The sequence below is a fragment of the Aythya marila genome (assembly GCF_965140915.1).
Source record: "Aythya marila genome assembly, chromosome: 3".
Lineage (NCBI taxonomy): Eukaryota > Metazoa > Chordata > Aves > Anseriformes > Anatidae > Aythya > Aythya marila.
This window is the reverse complement of record NC_139044.1, coordinates 46,364,729-46,382,600: the sequence shown is the minus strand read 5'-3', so window position 1 is coordinate 46,382,600 and position 17,872 is coordinate 46,364,729.

Below are 17,872 nucleotides of genomic sequence, written 5' to 3'. Positions count from 1 at the left end.
CATCCCCAAGATTGAAACTATCATGTTTCATCTTTCTATCTGAATGCCATTTTAAAGCCTGCATAACAAAGTCTGTCCTGCTGAGAATCTTTTGCTCCTCAAGGAATTGCAGAGGAATAGATTCAAAATGCATAAATACATCAGGGCTTATTTTCACACTCTCTAAACTACAATAGCTAGTAGAGAGAGATAGATAATACTGTGATGGAGAGAGATGTCTACGAAGTCAAGAAAATGCCCAGAAAGGTGCATGAAGGGCTCAATAACATAGCAATGTATTATAGCCAGTATATGGTTCCTCAGAGATCATATGTAGCTGACAAAAGTTATAGCAGCTTTATCTAATCAAAGCCAAGGCTGAGGCAGAATCTGAGGATCAGCTGCTGGCTTTCTGGATGGCTATTTTATTGTTCCTATCAAAAATCAGATGCATTAGAAAACATACACCACCAGATGTAAAATCAAGAGAGAAATTATTTAAGAATAACTACACTGAATAAAGCATTAGGACATTTTTGGGGTTTGCTTATGTTCGTGAATATTCTAGGAAAACAAACAAAGAAACAAAACAAAAAAAAAACAAAAAAAAACAACAACAAAAAAAAACGTTCTCTACAGATTAAAATATCAATGAAATAATCAGTAAAATCCAGTAATACAATTGATCTATGCAGTCACTTACTATACAACTACTTTAATAAGAGCTGAAATATCAATACAGGTGATACTAATGTAATTCTAAGTTTTGGTGTCTACTTTCTCCCAGATAATGTCTAACTCCTTACTCACTGCTGAAATTCAAAACTCTGAGAGGAGACTTCTGCCGATGTCAAAAGGTGTTAAAATCAGTTGCCAATAATTTGAATATTTCTTTCCTATTAAAAAAAAAAAAAAAAGGCAAGAAAAAGCACATCTCTTCTTAAAAATGGTTATTTTTAGTGTAGACATTTGATTACTATTTTAAATGAAAACTAGCATGACAGAAATTTTCATTTCCAGCAAGCAACAGAAATGAAACATTCACAAAAGTGAAATCTAACAGCTTATTTTTATGTCCCTGATCAATCCACCTTGAAAGATGTTCTACATTACTTACCATTGGCAACGAGTGCATGATAGCCTAGAATATTGGCACGTTTTTCACAGAGACTTCTCTGCACCTGTGGACCCATGCCCAGTTTTAAATTGTCTAGCGTCCCGATTACAAGGGTACCAAGCACTGCAATCAAGAAGACCTTACTATGCAATTTAATCATTTACAGCTGGGCTTGCTTCCCTGACTGTAGTTAGTTTCCGTAAGTCCTGTGACAGTGCCAGAAACGTATGTCTTGGGATCAGTTCTGGATATGGAATAATTTTCTCAGGGATATTTCTTAAACCACTATTTCATGTTTTATTGCTACTGCCACATACTGAATCAGCCATAGTTAACCCTGCAAACACCCTCTTCAGGCGTGGACAGATGTTATTTGTTCTCATTCATTCATTAAGCAGTAATGAATTATTTTTTCTACATTTCCTTCTGATCTCATCAAGGTGCTAAATGAGTGACTTCCTACTTCATATTCTTTGTAAAATGAGTGGATCTGAAGGTATCGTTGTTAGATCTCTTCCTCTTCCTTGCAGACATGGAGTCTCCCATATTCCAGTCCCATCCCCCGCACTGTAGCATGTTGCTTCTGCAAGACCTGTTCCACAACCCAAAGGCAAAGACCACCACCACAATGACACCAGTCTACCAAGTTTCCCAAGGGGGTTGGGACAACGACATGCTGGGGATGGAGAGAAGGAGAGAAAGAAGCTGTAGTACAATGCCGTGGGAAAAAGACCTTTTCTACTTTTCAGTACAGCATAGGACAATTTAGCAGCCTTCCCTCACCTTAGACTAAGGGTTAAAAATGCCATTAGGATTATAATAGGTTTTGTGAAAGAAGTTAATAAAATACATTTCACACTGATTCTCACCTAGCAGTATAGTGCATGGTCTATTGGTCTACCTGCTCTAGGGATGCCTAAACAACCTTACAAAGATTGTTAAGTCTTACTGTATGTCATCCTCTGCAAAGCTATAGGATTTTCAGTCTCTGTGTGGGAAATCATAGTCAAGACAATGTATCTGCAAGGATCAGGTCAATCAAGTAACAGCTATTCTGCAGGTATTTGCCAGTCCACTCTGTGTCAAAGCATCCCTTGTGCTTGAACATAAATGACTGGCAACAACCTAGAGCTGCTACAATACAGGGTAAGTATGGACATGTACCCAAGTCCAGCCTGAGTGAGGAGGTAAAAACAGTTTCTAATCTAATCTATCTGTGTACATGCATATGTACCTGTAGCTGCTATAGGATAGCCTGAGGTGGAACATTTATGCCAAGCAATACACTATCAATAAACATTACATGTACTGAGGCAAATCTATATAGAGATTATAGATTTGGAAGGAAGATGTTACCTTACCGCATCTGGTGCAGCTGCTGCTTTATGCAGCAATGATGAGTTCAAAGAGCAAAAATTGTAGTATTTCCAGATGTAGTGCTGCTATGCATGGAGCTCAGACACTTGCAGGAGCATTGCTTAGATGCTTACTGCCCAGCAGCAGCTGCCTTGGCTCCTCACATCCTCTTGTCTACTGTGCATTTTATTCCCCTGAGCAAATGACAAACAGAGGCAGGTGCACCATTACCAGTTCTGATGCTAGCACCCAAGGCAGAAGCATCTGACAGGGTATATTTGCTGCTCTCTCTTTCCTCAGGCAGGGTGATGTGGTCATGGCCTCCTGCACCAATGTCATGACACCGCTATGACTGCTGGGGGGAAACAGAGTGTTGAAAGAGGGAACTTGCTTTTCAGTTATTTCTCCTTTTGCATCATGTAACAAAGATGAACGGTGACACTGCGATATCACTGCTTTCTCCATATAATCTGGACACTGATTTTTAAAGTAACATTTTTTAGGGAGAGAGAAACTGTGGAAGTTCCCCACAGCCCCGAGACAACACTCAGAAAAGGAAAAGATAAGTCTTTTGTTTCACCAGACAATTGTTTCAGCCTCTTACACTGCAGTGAAACTTGTCTACAGCTGGGGGTAAGCTGCTAGGTTTAGCAACGCCCTGTCTCTGCTGTTATAGCTGCCCTTGCATCTTTCTACATGCAATGACAATGTTCAATCCCCTACAGTCCTAACAAAATGGGAACAGTTTCTCCTGTATGTAGCATCCCCTGCAGGTTACGGAAGTCAGAGTGAAGCTAATAATGTGGCTCCTGGGTGACCAGCACCAGCACTGACTGCAGGGTGAAGAGAAAACCCTTAGAGGAAAAGATGAAAGAGGGACACTGGAAAAATTAAGGTCACAGACCCATTTAAAGAAGCGTTAGATGGCTACTATAGTCACAAGTCACACTCATTGATTGTGACAGAAGGGACATCAAGACCCATCATGCCCTTGGTAGCAGCACTTGTTTTGAGAGCAGCACGACTAACAAAGTCAATGTTCCTATGGATGTGTGCTTCATGTCTGAATTTCCTAAAATGCAAAAGCTTTGCCCATGGTTGGGGCATTTATAAATGCCTGTATTTTCTGCTACTCTAATACTTTGTTTAGGGTAAACACCACCTGTCCTCTCTATGAGGTCTCTACCCAAAATACCTATTTTCACATAACTCATAAGAAATATATATATATTTATAACCCTTCAGCTGGTTTGAAATTGCTCAACAGGATCAGTAAGGGGAAGATGTAAAACAAGTGAAGCACATCAACACAAGGTCCATTTCCTCAGGAAACCAGTGTCAACTAATTAAAAGGACAAAGCTGTCTGTGCGGACTACAGATTGTCCATCTTCTAATTATTTTATGATCACCAAGTTTTACAAAATCCCTTTCAGAGATTCCTAAATATTCATTTTGCAGGTGGGAAACTAAAGGAAAGGTATTCTCAAGGCTAGAAAATACTAGTCACTCTCAGGGATAAAAGTTGGAAATTACTACCTCCAAACCTGTTTTTCTGTACTGATCTGTTGACAACAACTAGGCTTAAAACTTTAACCACTTCAGGAGACCACTAAGGTCACTATTAATCAAAGTCTCATGGCATTTTCATATACCTGGAAGATTTTACCTTGATTTCCAGGAGGCCAGAGTTTTCTGTTAGATTTAATAAGGAACAAAGGCCAGACAATAACTGAGTTTACTGAAGAAAATATTTAGAAACTGTTTTCAAAAGGGATATTCCTACTCCTAGGAAGAAGGACTAATCTAAGAAGGCACTACTCCATGATAGTACATCAACTCTTGAAGCTTTCTCTGGACTCCAACAGCTCCCTTCAAAAAATTTATTTTAAATCTCTTTTCTCATCCATATTTGCCTGGAATTTTCACTTTCTCCATATTATTGATCTTTCTTACAATGTTACCTGTCTTTTAATATGCATTGTATCATGCATTGTATCATCATATAAAGATGTTGCGAGGCTGTGCAGGGACAAAATTAGGAAGGCCAAAGCTCATCTGGAGCTCAATCTGGCTACTGCCGTTAAAGATAACAAAAAACGTTTTTATAAATACATCAACACAAAAAGGAGGACTAAGGAGAATCTCCATCCTTTACTGGATGTGGGGGGAAACTTAGTTACAAGAGATGAGGAAAAGGCGGAGGTGCTTAACGCCTTCTTTGCCTCAGTCTTTAGTGGCAATACCGGTTGTTCTCTGGATACCCAGTACCCTGAGCTGGTGGAAGGGGATGGGGAGCAGGATGTGGCCCTCACTATCCACGAAGAACTGGTTGGTGACCTGCTACGGCACTTGGATGTGTACAAGTCGATGGGGCCGGATAGGATCCACCCAAGGGTACTGAGAGAACTGGCAGAGGAGCTGGCCAAGCCGCTTACCATCATTTACAGAATCACAGAATTTCTAGGTTGGAAGAGACCTCAAGATCATTGAGTCCAACCTCTACCTAACGCTAACAATCCCCACTAAACCATATCCCTAAGCTCTACATCTAAACGTCTTTTGAAGACTTCCAGGGATGGTGACTCCACCACTTCCCTGGGCAGCCTGTTCCAATGCCTCACAACCCTATCGGTAAAGAAGTTCTTCCTAACATCTAACCTAAAACTCCCCTGGCGCAACTTTAGCACATTCCCCCTCGTCCTGTCACCAGGCACGTGGGAGAACAGGCCAACCCCCACCTCACTACAGCCTTCTTCAAGGTATCTGTAGAGAGCAATAAGGTCACCCCTGAGCCTCCTCTTCTCCAGGCTGAACAAGCCCAGCTCCCTCAGCCGCTCCTCGTAGGACTTGTTCTCCAGAACAATTTATCAGCAGTTCTGGCTATTGGGGGAGGTCCCAGTTGACTGGCGGCTAGCAAACGGCCCACCTACAAGAAGGGCCGGAGGACTGACCCAGGAAACTACAGGCCTGTCAGTTTGACCTCAGTGCCAGGGAAGCTCATGGAGCAGATCCTCCTGAGAGTCATCACGCAGCACTTGCAGGGCAAGCAGGCGATCAGGCCCAGTCAGCATGGGTTTATGAAAGGCAGGTCCTGCTTGACAAACCTGATCTCCTTCTATGACAAAGTGATGCGCTGGGTGGACGAGGGAAAGGCTGTGGATGTGGTCTACCTTGACTTCAGCAAGGCTTTTGACACCGTCTCCCACAGCATTCTCCTCAAGAAACTGGCTGCTCTTGGCTTGGACTGGCGCACGCTTCGTTGGGTTAGAAACTGGCTGGATAGCCGAGCCCAAAGAGTCGTGGTGAATGGAGTCAAGTCCAGTTGGAGGCCAGTCACTAGTGGTGTTCCCCAGGGCTCGGTGCTGGGGCCGGTCCTCTTTAATATCTTCATCAATGATCTGGATGAAGGCATTGAGTGCACCCTCAGTAAGTCTGCAGATGACACCAAGCTAGGCACATGTGTCGATCTGCTTGAGGGTAGGAAAGCTCTGCAGGAGGATCTGGATAGGCTGCACCGATGGGCTGAGGTCAACTGCATGAAGATCAACAAGGCCAAGTGCCGGGTCCTGCACCTGGGGCGCAATAACCCCAAGCAGAGCTACAGGCTGGGAGAGGAATGGTTGGAGAGCTGCCAGGCAGAGAAGGACCTGGGAGTGATGGTGGATAGTCGGCTGAATATGAGCCAGCAGTGTGCTCAGGTGGCCAAGAAGGCCAACGGCATCCTGGCTTGTATCAGAAGCAGTGTGACCAGCAGGGCTAGGGAGGTGATCGTCCCCCTGTACTCAGCTCTGGTGAGGCCGCACCTCGAGTACTGTGTTCAGTTTTGGGCCCCCCGCTACCAGAAGGACATCGAGGTGCTTGAGCGGGTCCAGAGAAGGGCGACAAAGCTGGTGAGGAGCCTGGAGAACAAGTCCTACGAGGAGCGGCTGAGGGAGCTGGGCTTGTTCAGCCTGGAGAAGAGGAGGCTCAGGGGCAACCTTATTGCTCTCTACAGATACCTTGAAGGAGGCTGTAGTGAGGTGGGGGTTGGTCTATTCTCCCACGTGCCTGGTGACAGGACGAGGGGGAATGGGCTAAAGTTGTTCCAGGGGAGTTTTAGGTTAGATGTTAGGAAGAACTTCTTCACTGAAAGGGTTGTGAGGCATTGGAACAGGCTGCCCAGGGAAGTGGTGGAGTCACCATCCCTGGAAGTCTTCAAAAGACGTTTAGATGTAGAGCTTAGGGATATGGTTTAGTGGGGACTGTCAGCATTAGGTCAGAGGTTGGACTCGATGATTTTGAGGTCTCTTTCAACCTAGAAAATTCTGTGATTCTGTGATACAGAAAGCAATACCCTTTAATATAAGTTATACTATTTAACATTGCTAAAATGTGTAGAAATCACACCACAAACAGAAATGCTGTACAAAGTAATACGGCAGCATGCCTTTGGTCTCGGCAAGATTTCCTTATGCTTATCGTCAGCCCTGTAAAGGAATACTGTCAGTAAGTAATATAGGACACACAAGGAATTCAGCCTGTGTTTGCAAATATCTATGCATGTGCACAACACATACATTCAAGAAGTCATTCAGCAGGTCAGTTGCATTTAAGATGATAGAGGAAAGAAAAATTTCAATCTTTCATTAAGGATCTGATTCTTTTATTTTTTTTCTGTATTGCAAAGCATTGCCTTTTGTAGTACACGTGATGCTGGTCAGAATTTTTCTTGGGTAAAGAAAACATCTTTTAAAACAGACGACTTAGAGCTTTAGAAGTTTGTTACAGTGTTCCCCACAGCTTTATGCATTTATTCATTCAAGTTCTGAAGGCCAAATGCCCTGTCACCTTCCAAAGGAATTCAATGGGAGCTTTGGTTTACACCACACAGACAATTGGTGCAACAACAGTGTGGCGTGCAGGCCCTACCTGTGTCAATGAACAAAGCAGCCATCAAACCTGCTAATCAGGCAAGCCTCCAACAGGTTTCAAACTGTGCAGAATCCTAAAAGCAGCAGCAGTAGCTTTTGCATCATCAAATCTTTCCCATATAACACATTGCAACTGGGAAAGAGCAGGATCCATGCAGATCAGCCACAGCTCTTTGGCCTTTTTAACCTGCTGTTTTGCTCAGTCTCAGCCACACAACAAAGCCCTTCCACACCAAACCCAGGATTCCCCTGGGACAGCCCCAAGCCACCAAGCTACTTCCTTCCCTTCACAGCAGGCAAATAGGCAGATGTACCTACTGTAGCATTTCCAGCTAAGTTGCAAGGATAAAGGAAGGAGAGGAGAGAGGCTAGTCAGATGCGTTCCTAATGTGTGATGGGAAGAGATCTGGGAGGAAGCAAAGAGCAGTTTGACAGCACTGCGCACACAATTCAGTTTTCTATGTTCATGCCTCCAGCACTGCTAAAATCAGACAGGAAGGGAAAAACAACTCTCCCAACCTGTCACCTCAACCACCTCCAGCATCAGGTCAGAACATGCTCAGAGCCTTTCCTCCCTGCATGACATCTTGTTTCCTTATCATCACTTGTCTCCTGACCCGCACTACCGCTAGCTACCTCACCTTCCTTACCCTGTAGCATTGTCATTGTGCTGTGATAAAGCGTACAACATCCTTACGTGCAAACAAAAGACAATCTCTGCCAAGGAAGACTGCCAAACGATGGTTTCCATTAGGAAAGATCTGCATTACCACATGTTAATATTAGTACAGGTGAGATCAAAGGGAGGTCTTTTGAGTGTGGAACAGAAGATGTAAAGGTGCTCTGTGGTGCTCACCTCCTTGGGTGAGTACATTGTACAGGTTCACACAAGCAGCTACAGAACATCTGCCTCCTCCTCCTCCTCCAGCATGCTGTACCTGAGGATAGATTTTACCAATGATGGTGTCCACTAAGGAATATGGGAGGGAGCCAGATGGACAGGAGGAAAAAAAGGAAATAGGGATCTCCCACCTCTGGTATAACGCCTGCTTTCTACTTAACACTTGTGACCATGGCTGTATATACTTTGGATGACTTTCAAATGGGATGGCTCTGCCAGAGCCACTCTGCCAGGTTGTTTGCTGCATCATAGCTACAAATATGCATTACAGAGCCAGAAAGTAGAGGAGCAGTCATCCTGAGGAGATAATAACAAAAGGAGACATAACAAAAGGCAAAAGAGGATACCTTTGGTAAGTGTTAGGAAAAAAGGAGGAAAGCTGAGTAGTGGGAGGAGATACACAACATTGTTCTCTTCATGAAAAACATTAAGTGAAAGAGAGAATTCTGAATACAGCAGTAAGAGAAAAGACAGATATTGTCAAAAAATTGTTCTCTAGCTAACACAATGACACAGGAAGGATGCTCTGAGGCCTACGGCCCTGAGCTAAGAACCAAGACACCTTGGATCAGCTGCCAGCTCTGCCACTTTGCCAGATTTCCCCTCTGATCTCTTGGCTGAAACTGCCCTTCACCCTGCCTTGAGCTGTGCAGCTGCAAAACATCCTCCCCTCCTCAGCCTCACACTTCTAGCAGAGAGAATTTTGAGGAAGAACTGGCTGTGGACACGTGAGGCCTGACTCGCAAAGCACCACACCGGCACCACCAGAGGAGCAGCAGTGGGATGCTGCAGGCTGTGCCCACCCCTTGCCTTCATCGCTCACCCAGGGGCATGTCCACCAGGCCATCCGTGGGACAGCTCCGCTGCATTTCACAAGTGGAAAACTGCAGGCCTACCACAAGCTCTGGAGTTTATTCCAGGGCCTCTCTTCTTGTTGTCTGGAAGGTCTTTGGCCTTCCTTTGCCTCCAGCCACTGCACTGGACCAGTGCCGAGGTCTCATACCCACTGCATGGCAGCTAAAATATCCTGAATAGATGAGAAAGTTCCCAGGAGAGCCATGAGTCCCTCAATAGCTGTTTTCTGCACTCTGAGTCCAAGCTGTCTACCCACACAGTGCAGGCACAAGAGTTGCACACGCCACAGCCTTCCATCATCTTCCAGGGCCTCTCAGCCAACAGTCACTGCACAGGTACTCAGGACATTGTTACATTATTACAACACACCCATAGCCAGAAATGAAGGCATTACAGAGCAGGCAGAACTCACTGCTGCATTGCAAAGTAGCCAGCAAGGGACGTGCACTTGTTGACCAAGGAAATACATTCATGTGTGGGCCTAGCTCAGAAGCTGACTTCTTATTCTAAAGCCTTTAGCACAGGATTTTTTCCCTCAGTTCCAACTTACTACTAAAATCTATGTAGGTGTCATCACCTATTCAACAGATACAGTCTGGCCTGAACAAAGCCAGCTAGCTCCCTCATCTTGCCATTGTACATCATGCAGCCACCAACGAACTGTCTTTGTGCCATCTAACAGGCTCCTTCCGATTTCCTAAAGTGCCAGGGAGTCCAGTGCCAGAAATACTATTCCAGGTGCAGCTTCACAAGTGCTAAAGAGAAGGGAATAATCACTTCCTATCTATCTCTCTGTACTTTTTCAGCACACAAGAAGTCTAGAACAGTGTTACAACATTTTTATGAGACCTGGTAGATACTGGCAAGTTGTGGCTGGGAGTACTACCATCATCTATACAGGCTGCCTCCTACTTCTTGCATTACCTTTTTTTTTTTTTTTTTTTTTCCCTCAGTTGGTTATTGTTTGGAAGGACTTGGGCTAGTTTTCCCCTGTCAATATCCATCTCAGGCTGAACCTTTGGGGAAAATTTCAGTCAAAATGATTCAGCCATTTCTGAGAACACAAGCAGAAATGCATTAATGCATTATTCCAACCAATCTGAAAAGTTTTGACAGGGTCCGCTTTGGGTGGAAAAAGAAAACAAAAAAAAAAAAAAAGAAAGAAAGAAAGAACACAACATTTTTCCTATCCTTGTGAAAGACTGCCAAAGTCTGGGTGAGTTACAAGCCTTCAAAATGTCACAGTTCATATATGCAAAGATAAAACCTTGCAAGGAAAATCTCCAAGGGTTCTGTCTGAACTGGACACGCTTCATTTTCTTGCAAAGCTTAGTACTTTCCAGACTGCACAAGCACAGAGCAGCTGGATGCAGCTGCTATGGAGACTCACTTAGTAGAGGCTTCAGGTGAGGGAGGATTTGAGACATTGCTTTGGCAGAGGCTGGGTTTTGAGCAAATCATTTGTGGAAACTTCTCTGTGCCTCTGTTTTGCAGGCTTGAAAATAAATAAATAAAAAAATAAAAAGCCGTGAACTCAACAGAAGAGGAGTTCTGTGAGAAAAAGTTTGCAAGTTTGAGATGATAGGATGAAAGATAGTTAAGGATAGTTAAATATAGTTCAGAAAAAGTTTATTTTTATTATACAGACCTATGAAATTCCTTAGTCACATTCTGACAGATGCAGCTGATTGTCAGACTTGGCTGGTAGCAAATTCTGCTGTATCTTTTTGGTAAACAACTATCTTTTCAGACCGTTTATAGCAGCAAGAGATGAGCCCAGCTTCTATTGGAAACATAAAATGTTTATCCACCACCTGCTAGGAAGGCTTTTGTTACTTGAAATTTGTCTTTTGAGCTCTATGGAAAGCAAATATGTATTCTAAATGTATTTTCAAATAATGAAGCAGTTTTGATGCCCTAAAACATGTTTTCTCCAAAATAAATAACAGGTTTTATCACTTGAATTGACTTTTAAATGATTATAAAAAGGCTCAGGATGGAACACCCTAGAGAGAATAAGTTTCTCAGCTCCCAGAGAGCCAGACTATAAACCCCTTACTGCCAGTAGCAAACAGCTACTCACTTGCATAACCCTGTGAGCACTGGTGTGAGCAGTTCTTCACTGACAGGAATTAAGCTTTCATATGTCTGGCTCAGTATGACACAAAATGGTCATCATCAGTGAATGTTTTCTTCATGACATTCTTCAAAATGTTCTACAAACATCCATCTGGAAAGATCTCTCACAAAAAAGAAGATCACCAGAAGCCGTTGTTTACTGCAGCAAAAGTTAAGTGCTCTTCTGATGGAAAAGCATTTTTTTCAACACCAGGCTGCACTGGTGTACTGGGTCTGGCTGGAATGTTAACTTTCCCGGCAGCAGCCCATTCAGTGCCGTACTCTGTACTTGTAGCTGGAACAGCAGTGTTATCACACCAGTGTTGTGTCTACTGCTGAGCAGCAGTGGCACAGCATTGGGCCTTTCTCTAACCCTCCTAGGGGGTGGGCAAAAAGTGAGGAGAGAAACATCACTAGGGCAGCTGACCTAAACCAATCAAAGGGATATTCCATACCATGTGGTGTCACACTCAGCAGTAAAAGGTGGAAACAGGAAGAAGAGGGGAGGGGTGGGCTCTCGTTGAGAAGACGTAGGTCCTCCTCTCGAACACCGGCTGCGTGCGTTCAGGCCTTGCTTCAAGGACGTGGTCAATCATCGCTCATTTGTGGGAAGTAGAGAGTAATTTCTTTCCTCTGCACTTCCGTGTAGCTTTCATTTATTTTGTTTGTTTGTTTTCCTCCCTTTTTCCCCTTTTCCCTTTTACTTCCCCTTAGTTAAATTGTTTAGTTCATGGTAGTCTTTATTTAATTATTATAATTATTTCCCTTTAATTAAATTATCATTATCTCAACCCGTGAGTTGTTCTTTGCTTTACTTCTCCCCCTCCTCATCTAACGGAGGGGGAGTGAGAGAGCGGTTGTGGGGTTTAGCTGCCCAGCACGGTAAAACCACCACAACTGGGAATTTTGTTTTTAAAGAAACCTGAAGCCAAACTCTTCACGCCATACAAGCAACATATAACAACTAATAGCAAGAACTACTGGTCAGTCATGACGTGGGCTAAAGGTGAGCTGGGAAGCAGGGGAACAGGACACCGTGAGCTGTCTACCACTAGACTCTGGAAACTGCTGTCATTTATAATGGGAGCCTGGCAGCAGAGAATCTGAAAGATAAAATCCTTGTTGGTATGCTCTTATTTATCAACATCATCCTTAAAACACTTGAAAGATGTTTTTTTTTTTTTTTTTAATTTTTAATTTTTATTCTTTAAAAAGAGGACTTTATCAGCTCTAGCAGCATTCTCCCTTGCATACTGGCAGTTCTAATAAAAAGAATAGATTTGTGGATTTTAGAGCTAAAGGAGAACATTGCTAGCAATTTTGTCTGACCTAAATATATAAAATCACATCCAAATAAAATACCTTAAAAATAATACCATTAAGGTCACATAATCCTGCACTGAAATGTCTCAAAATGGCAGTATTAAGGTTGCCAGAATGACCTTAATTCAGCAACCCTTAATTCAGCCTCCTTCTGTGTAGCATTATGTGACTGCACAGAATGGACAGGGTTTCTTAAATAGGTACCTAATCAGCATCTACTTTTGTCCTTAGTCAGCTGATATCTCCAGAGCAGCAGCAAGCACATACCACAAAAACCCAGCCCCTGAACTGCCTGTTATTTTACAGGTCATTACAAGCCCAGAGCAGAGCTTCAGTGACCCCAGGCTGCAGCACTGACAAGGGATTCAGAAACAGTATCTCACGGCTGAGACTGAAGAATTGGGAAATGCATAGGCCAGATATTTAGAGCCCTTTATGAAACTTGGCTGCCATTTTAAGAGTCTAAATCCAAAACTTAGAACTCCACTCTTAACTTTTTGTGCCTGCAATCCTTCAAACAAACAGCCAAACAAACCTGCTTCTAGACACAAAACAACTTGTGCCCAGGCAACACTATTGCTTCTCAGCAGCACTCTGATACCTACACTCCAAAAGAAATCCTATACATACTATTTTCTGACCTCTGTGGACCACAGCAGTAATACATTCATAAATACCTACAAAGGTCAGAGGGAAAGGTGGTGTGCCTGCCCTCCTCTTTAACACACTGGCCAGAGCATTCACATGAAGGTGAAGAGCCCTGGGTTTCAAAGTACCTTTTCCCTAAATGTATTTGATCATGTCTTTGGGAAACGTATCCATTCCATCACATCAGCATTTTGTGAATAGCTGCAGACATCAGAAACAGGATTGCCTAACCCAAAGTCTGGACAGTTAGGTATCACTGTGTTTAACAGCATCCAACTCAATACAGACCAACGTGTTCTTTTATTAATTAAGTACTTGCAGGCACATACAGGCACAAGGCAAATACTGAATCAGACAAATACAATCCACTTTTGGGTCATCCAGCATCCCTCAGTATGAATTACTCTGAAACCAGGAAGCAAAGAAGGAGAAAATCATAGCCCATAGCCCATAAGAAAGATATAAGAGAACTCACTTGTTTAAAAGCGAAGCAAGAATCGAACTTCTGCTATGACTTTTTAGGCAGCTTTGACCATTTGGATATTTCCCATTCAAAGTTAACTTGCTATAGCGTTCCCAAAGAGTACATCTCTACTACACAGCACCATGACATGCAGAGACACTCAAGACAGCAGGTCTGCAGTTTCCAAATGTGAAAAACAAACAGCAAACACAAACAAGGAATGCCAATTGTTCTTCTGGATACAGGTGCTGATAAAGCTGCTGGCAGATCAAAGACACCTTTCTTAAGTCTGGAAGCTGTGAGAAAGTACCATGCTTCAACTCCTTCCAGCTCCCATGGACTATACAAACCAGAATAATTTGTTCAACCACAGAGAGAGCTACACCAGCGCTGTCACAGAGCTGTGAGATTTCTTGCTCTGCAGCCTGGTTTCTGACTGCATGTTCATGCCACCTAATCCTCCAGCTGCTGTGCTGAGGAGGATGGGATCTGTGAAGGCTTTGAAGGCCCTGCACAGGTAATTCCTGAGGTAATTCTGAAAGCAAAATAAAGTGACAGTCTGCTTCCTGATCCGCTTTTCTAGGAAAATTACACTTTACGGTCAATTCTGTCCTTACACAGTGACTATAAAATTAACTTATTAGCTGACTCAACTCCATTTTGTGTGAAGGATTGAGAAGGATTGCCTCCAGCCCTTGTCCCCTTAACTCTAATTATCAAGTGTATACTAGATTAAATTCAGAATGAAGTAGCCGGGTCAAGCAATCTACTTAAAGTTTAATGGAAGTTAATGATTCATTGATCAAACTCATTTATGTCTAATTAAAGCTTTCCTGCATTATAAAAGACAAGGGGGAAGTTTTATAATGCACCTCGCTCCCCCTCTGCGCATGGCAGATTTGCTGCAGAACTGAATGGAAAATTCACAGCATCTGTCTTTCATGAGTACATGGTTTGGCAACAGCTCCATGGATTTAAAAGTATAATTATTTTAGATGACTTCACCAAGTGGATGGGGTTTACACAATGCTGCCAAATACAATACCCATATCCAGCTGCACAGAGCCAGATTGAGAACTAAACTTGTATGCACAAGCACCAGCTCACAATAATGAAGCTCAGGGAACACAATAATAACCAGACCTGCGTCCAGATCTCAAGCAGGAGCCTCACTGGAGCAAGGCAGCAGTGATGTTGAGCCCAAGGCAGGGAAGCTTCCAATTGTGTGTGGATTCACTTCATGTGCTGCTCGTACTCAAAACAGGCAAAAAAAGACAAGCCATCTAAAGCATGGCACAGACAGTGCTCAGTGCTCCAGCCAAATGAGAGTGACAGGCAACCCACTGCAACACTAGGAATTTATTCCTTCCTCCACTGACTGTCCCCTCTTATTAAGCACTTTCTCGACATCTTCTTGTATGTAAATATGCAATCACACTACAATGCTTCTATTGAGGGGCTATCCACCAGAGCATTACTCATACCACATTTATTCAAGGTAGTATAATTAAACAGGAATACCATGGCCTACTTACATATTCATCGTTGTGTTACATGGTTTTAAATTTTATACCATTCACGTGAAGAGAAAAAAATACCTTTCTACAATCTCAGGCTACTGAGTACAGAAAAAGCTTTTTTTTTTTTTTAATCCCCCTGCAGTTTGAAATGATCAGTCTTTAACATGTTAGCTAGTATTATTTAATCTTTATATGATACTTTTTAAACTTTTCCGATGTACAGATTCTTAAAGTGGAATAATGGCATAAAGATCTTTCGTGGGGAAAAAAAAAAAAAAAAAGTTATATAACAGTTCCCCTTCTTCAGTAACCTACAGTCCTATCCCTCCCAGGTGTCCACCAAACACAGGATGAAAACAGCTGGTCACACACACATGGGTGGTTTATAAACAGTTCTGTGTTGGAGCAACTAACAGGCTTTCATGTAGTGGAGGATATGGCCTTTTTTCCTCTCATGTTCTTCTCATTGTATAGCATTTTGCAAACCCGTATGGATGTCTATTGACAATTTGTTGGTTTATTCTTTCTGCTTCTTGCTCATTAAGACACAGTGAATGAATATTTCACCATCTTCAAAATTACATTTCTATTTTGCATTTCAGATTGTGCAATATAATTTTCCTTTAAGTAATATGTATGTTCACCCCTGTGAAGTAAATATGAATGGGTGCTTATACATGAAATGTACACCACTTCCTAAAGAAATACTTGACTTGTCCCAAAGAATCATTTTGAACCTGATCAGTTGTCATTTATGGAAGTCTAGTAGAAGCAGCTGCAAGCTTTGGTCTTTCATACTTTTTCGGCTGTAACTTCTTCTAGCACCCTTTGCAGCTCTGCCAAATCAAAAACATGGTAACAAGCACTCTGCTAAGTTGCAGATGAAACAAGCCAGCAGTAGTATCACTTCCAGATTGACTTACCATATATTGTTTTGTTGTTGTTGTTGTTTGTTTGTTTGTTTTTGTTTGTTTTTGCTTTTTTGCAGTTTTCTTTAATAAAGCCTTAACAGATTTTACTAACAGTTTAACAGTGGCAAGTGGCTGTTGTATGGCAGTAAGATACAGCTTAATTTCTATTTCATGGTAAACTGTACAGACTCACTGTGAATATACTAAGGTCCATTTTTTTAAAACTACATTGTTTGATACCCTATTTCTGCCCAAATATTTTGTTTCTTTATCTTAAACATTTTTAGATTCCAAGAAGTCAGTCAGTTCCCAGAAGTCTATAGAGCAGTCTGCAATAATGAGGCAGTTTGTATGTTTCATAGCAGAAAGGTCATTTCCTATCTTTTTCCCTCGAGGTCTGTTGGGAACTACTTGTATTTTCATTGCTTCTTTTTGCTACTTGGCCTACGTATAATTTAAATACAATTAAATCAAATGGTAATTGCAATTTAATTTAATTGCAAATGCAATTAATTTTAAGGTCTCTGAAACACTTGGTCAGGTTTGACCAGCATATGGGCCCTCTGGGTTTCCTGAGGCAAGTTCTGACTCCAGAATGGTCATACATACACTTTGGTGAAAAAAAAAGAAGTTCACAATGAGCTAGGCATTTCCATCCAATTGTCTTTTTATATATGCCACCATAAACATGTGAATCATCTTGATATTTCCAGTAGTCTTGAAAGATAGGTGGGGTTTATCCTAGCTGTCATACAATCCAGGGAGAAAAATGCATATTAATACTTAAAAATCTTCATCTTGCAGATCATTTCCCAATTCTTTTCAGTCTCCATCTTGCAACTTGCACATAATTCTTTAATAACGGGAAAATCTGAGAGGAATCACACAAGAACACATGACTAAGAATAAGTGAGGTTGAATCACGGTTTGTAAGGATAAAACGAGAAAGAGTAAGACATGAAATGAGTTACAACTAGCAAGGAACATAAAAGACTCCAAGAAAAAGTTCATGATTGCATCAGAAACACTTTTATCTTATTTATTGAATATAAAGGAAAGAATAGAAAATCTATGTGCACAGCATATTGTGGAAGGAGAACAAATAATATGACACAGATAAGACTGAAATACTGACCTTTCCATTCTCTTTTTAGAATGACATAATTGACATTAAAGGGGAACAGAGTATGGTTCAGAATAAGGAAACATCTTGAAGAGTACAACAGTGAGTTAGATGTTTTCAACAGAACTGGACATGATGAAGTTCACCGTATAGCACGTCAGGAGCCAGCTAAAACAATCTCTAATTCTTCAGAGGACAAAAGTTTATCCAAGAAACAGAGACAAGTAAAGCAGTGCCTGTCTAAAATAACATCCCAATATACATTATGCAAGTTAGCCCCAGTTATCTTAGTGGAATAACAACTAGGAATAATTTCATTATTGGTTGCAATGACTGAGAAGATAATAGTCTAATAAAAAGCAATAATAAAACAAGGATAAGTCATATAATACCAGTTTAATTTGGTATACTTGTAAGGATTATTAGCCTAAATGATAAGCAGAAAGGAAAATATATGATATCTATATTCTGCTTAAACTTTTTGACACACCCACGTTACGTTCTCATTTCAGCAAAATACAATTCAAAAGAAATATAAATAGATAAATACATAATTTTAAAAACATACTCAAGCAGTAATTAGGAATTTTCAGAATCTCAAATTGAGCTTAAGAGGCATCTGCAGTGAGACCAGTGCTAGTCAGTAT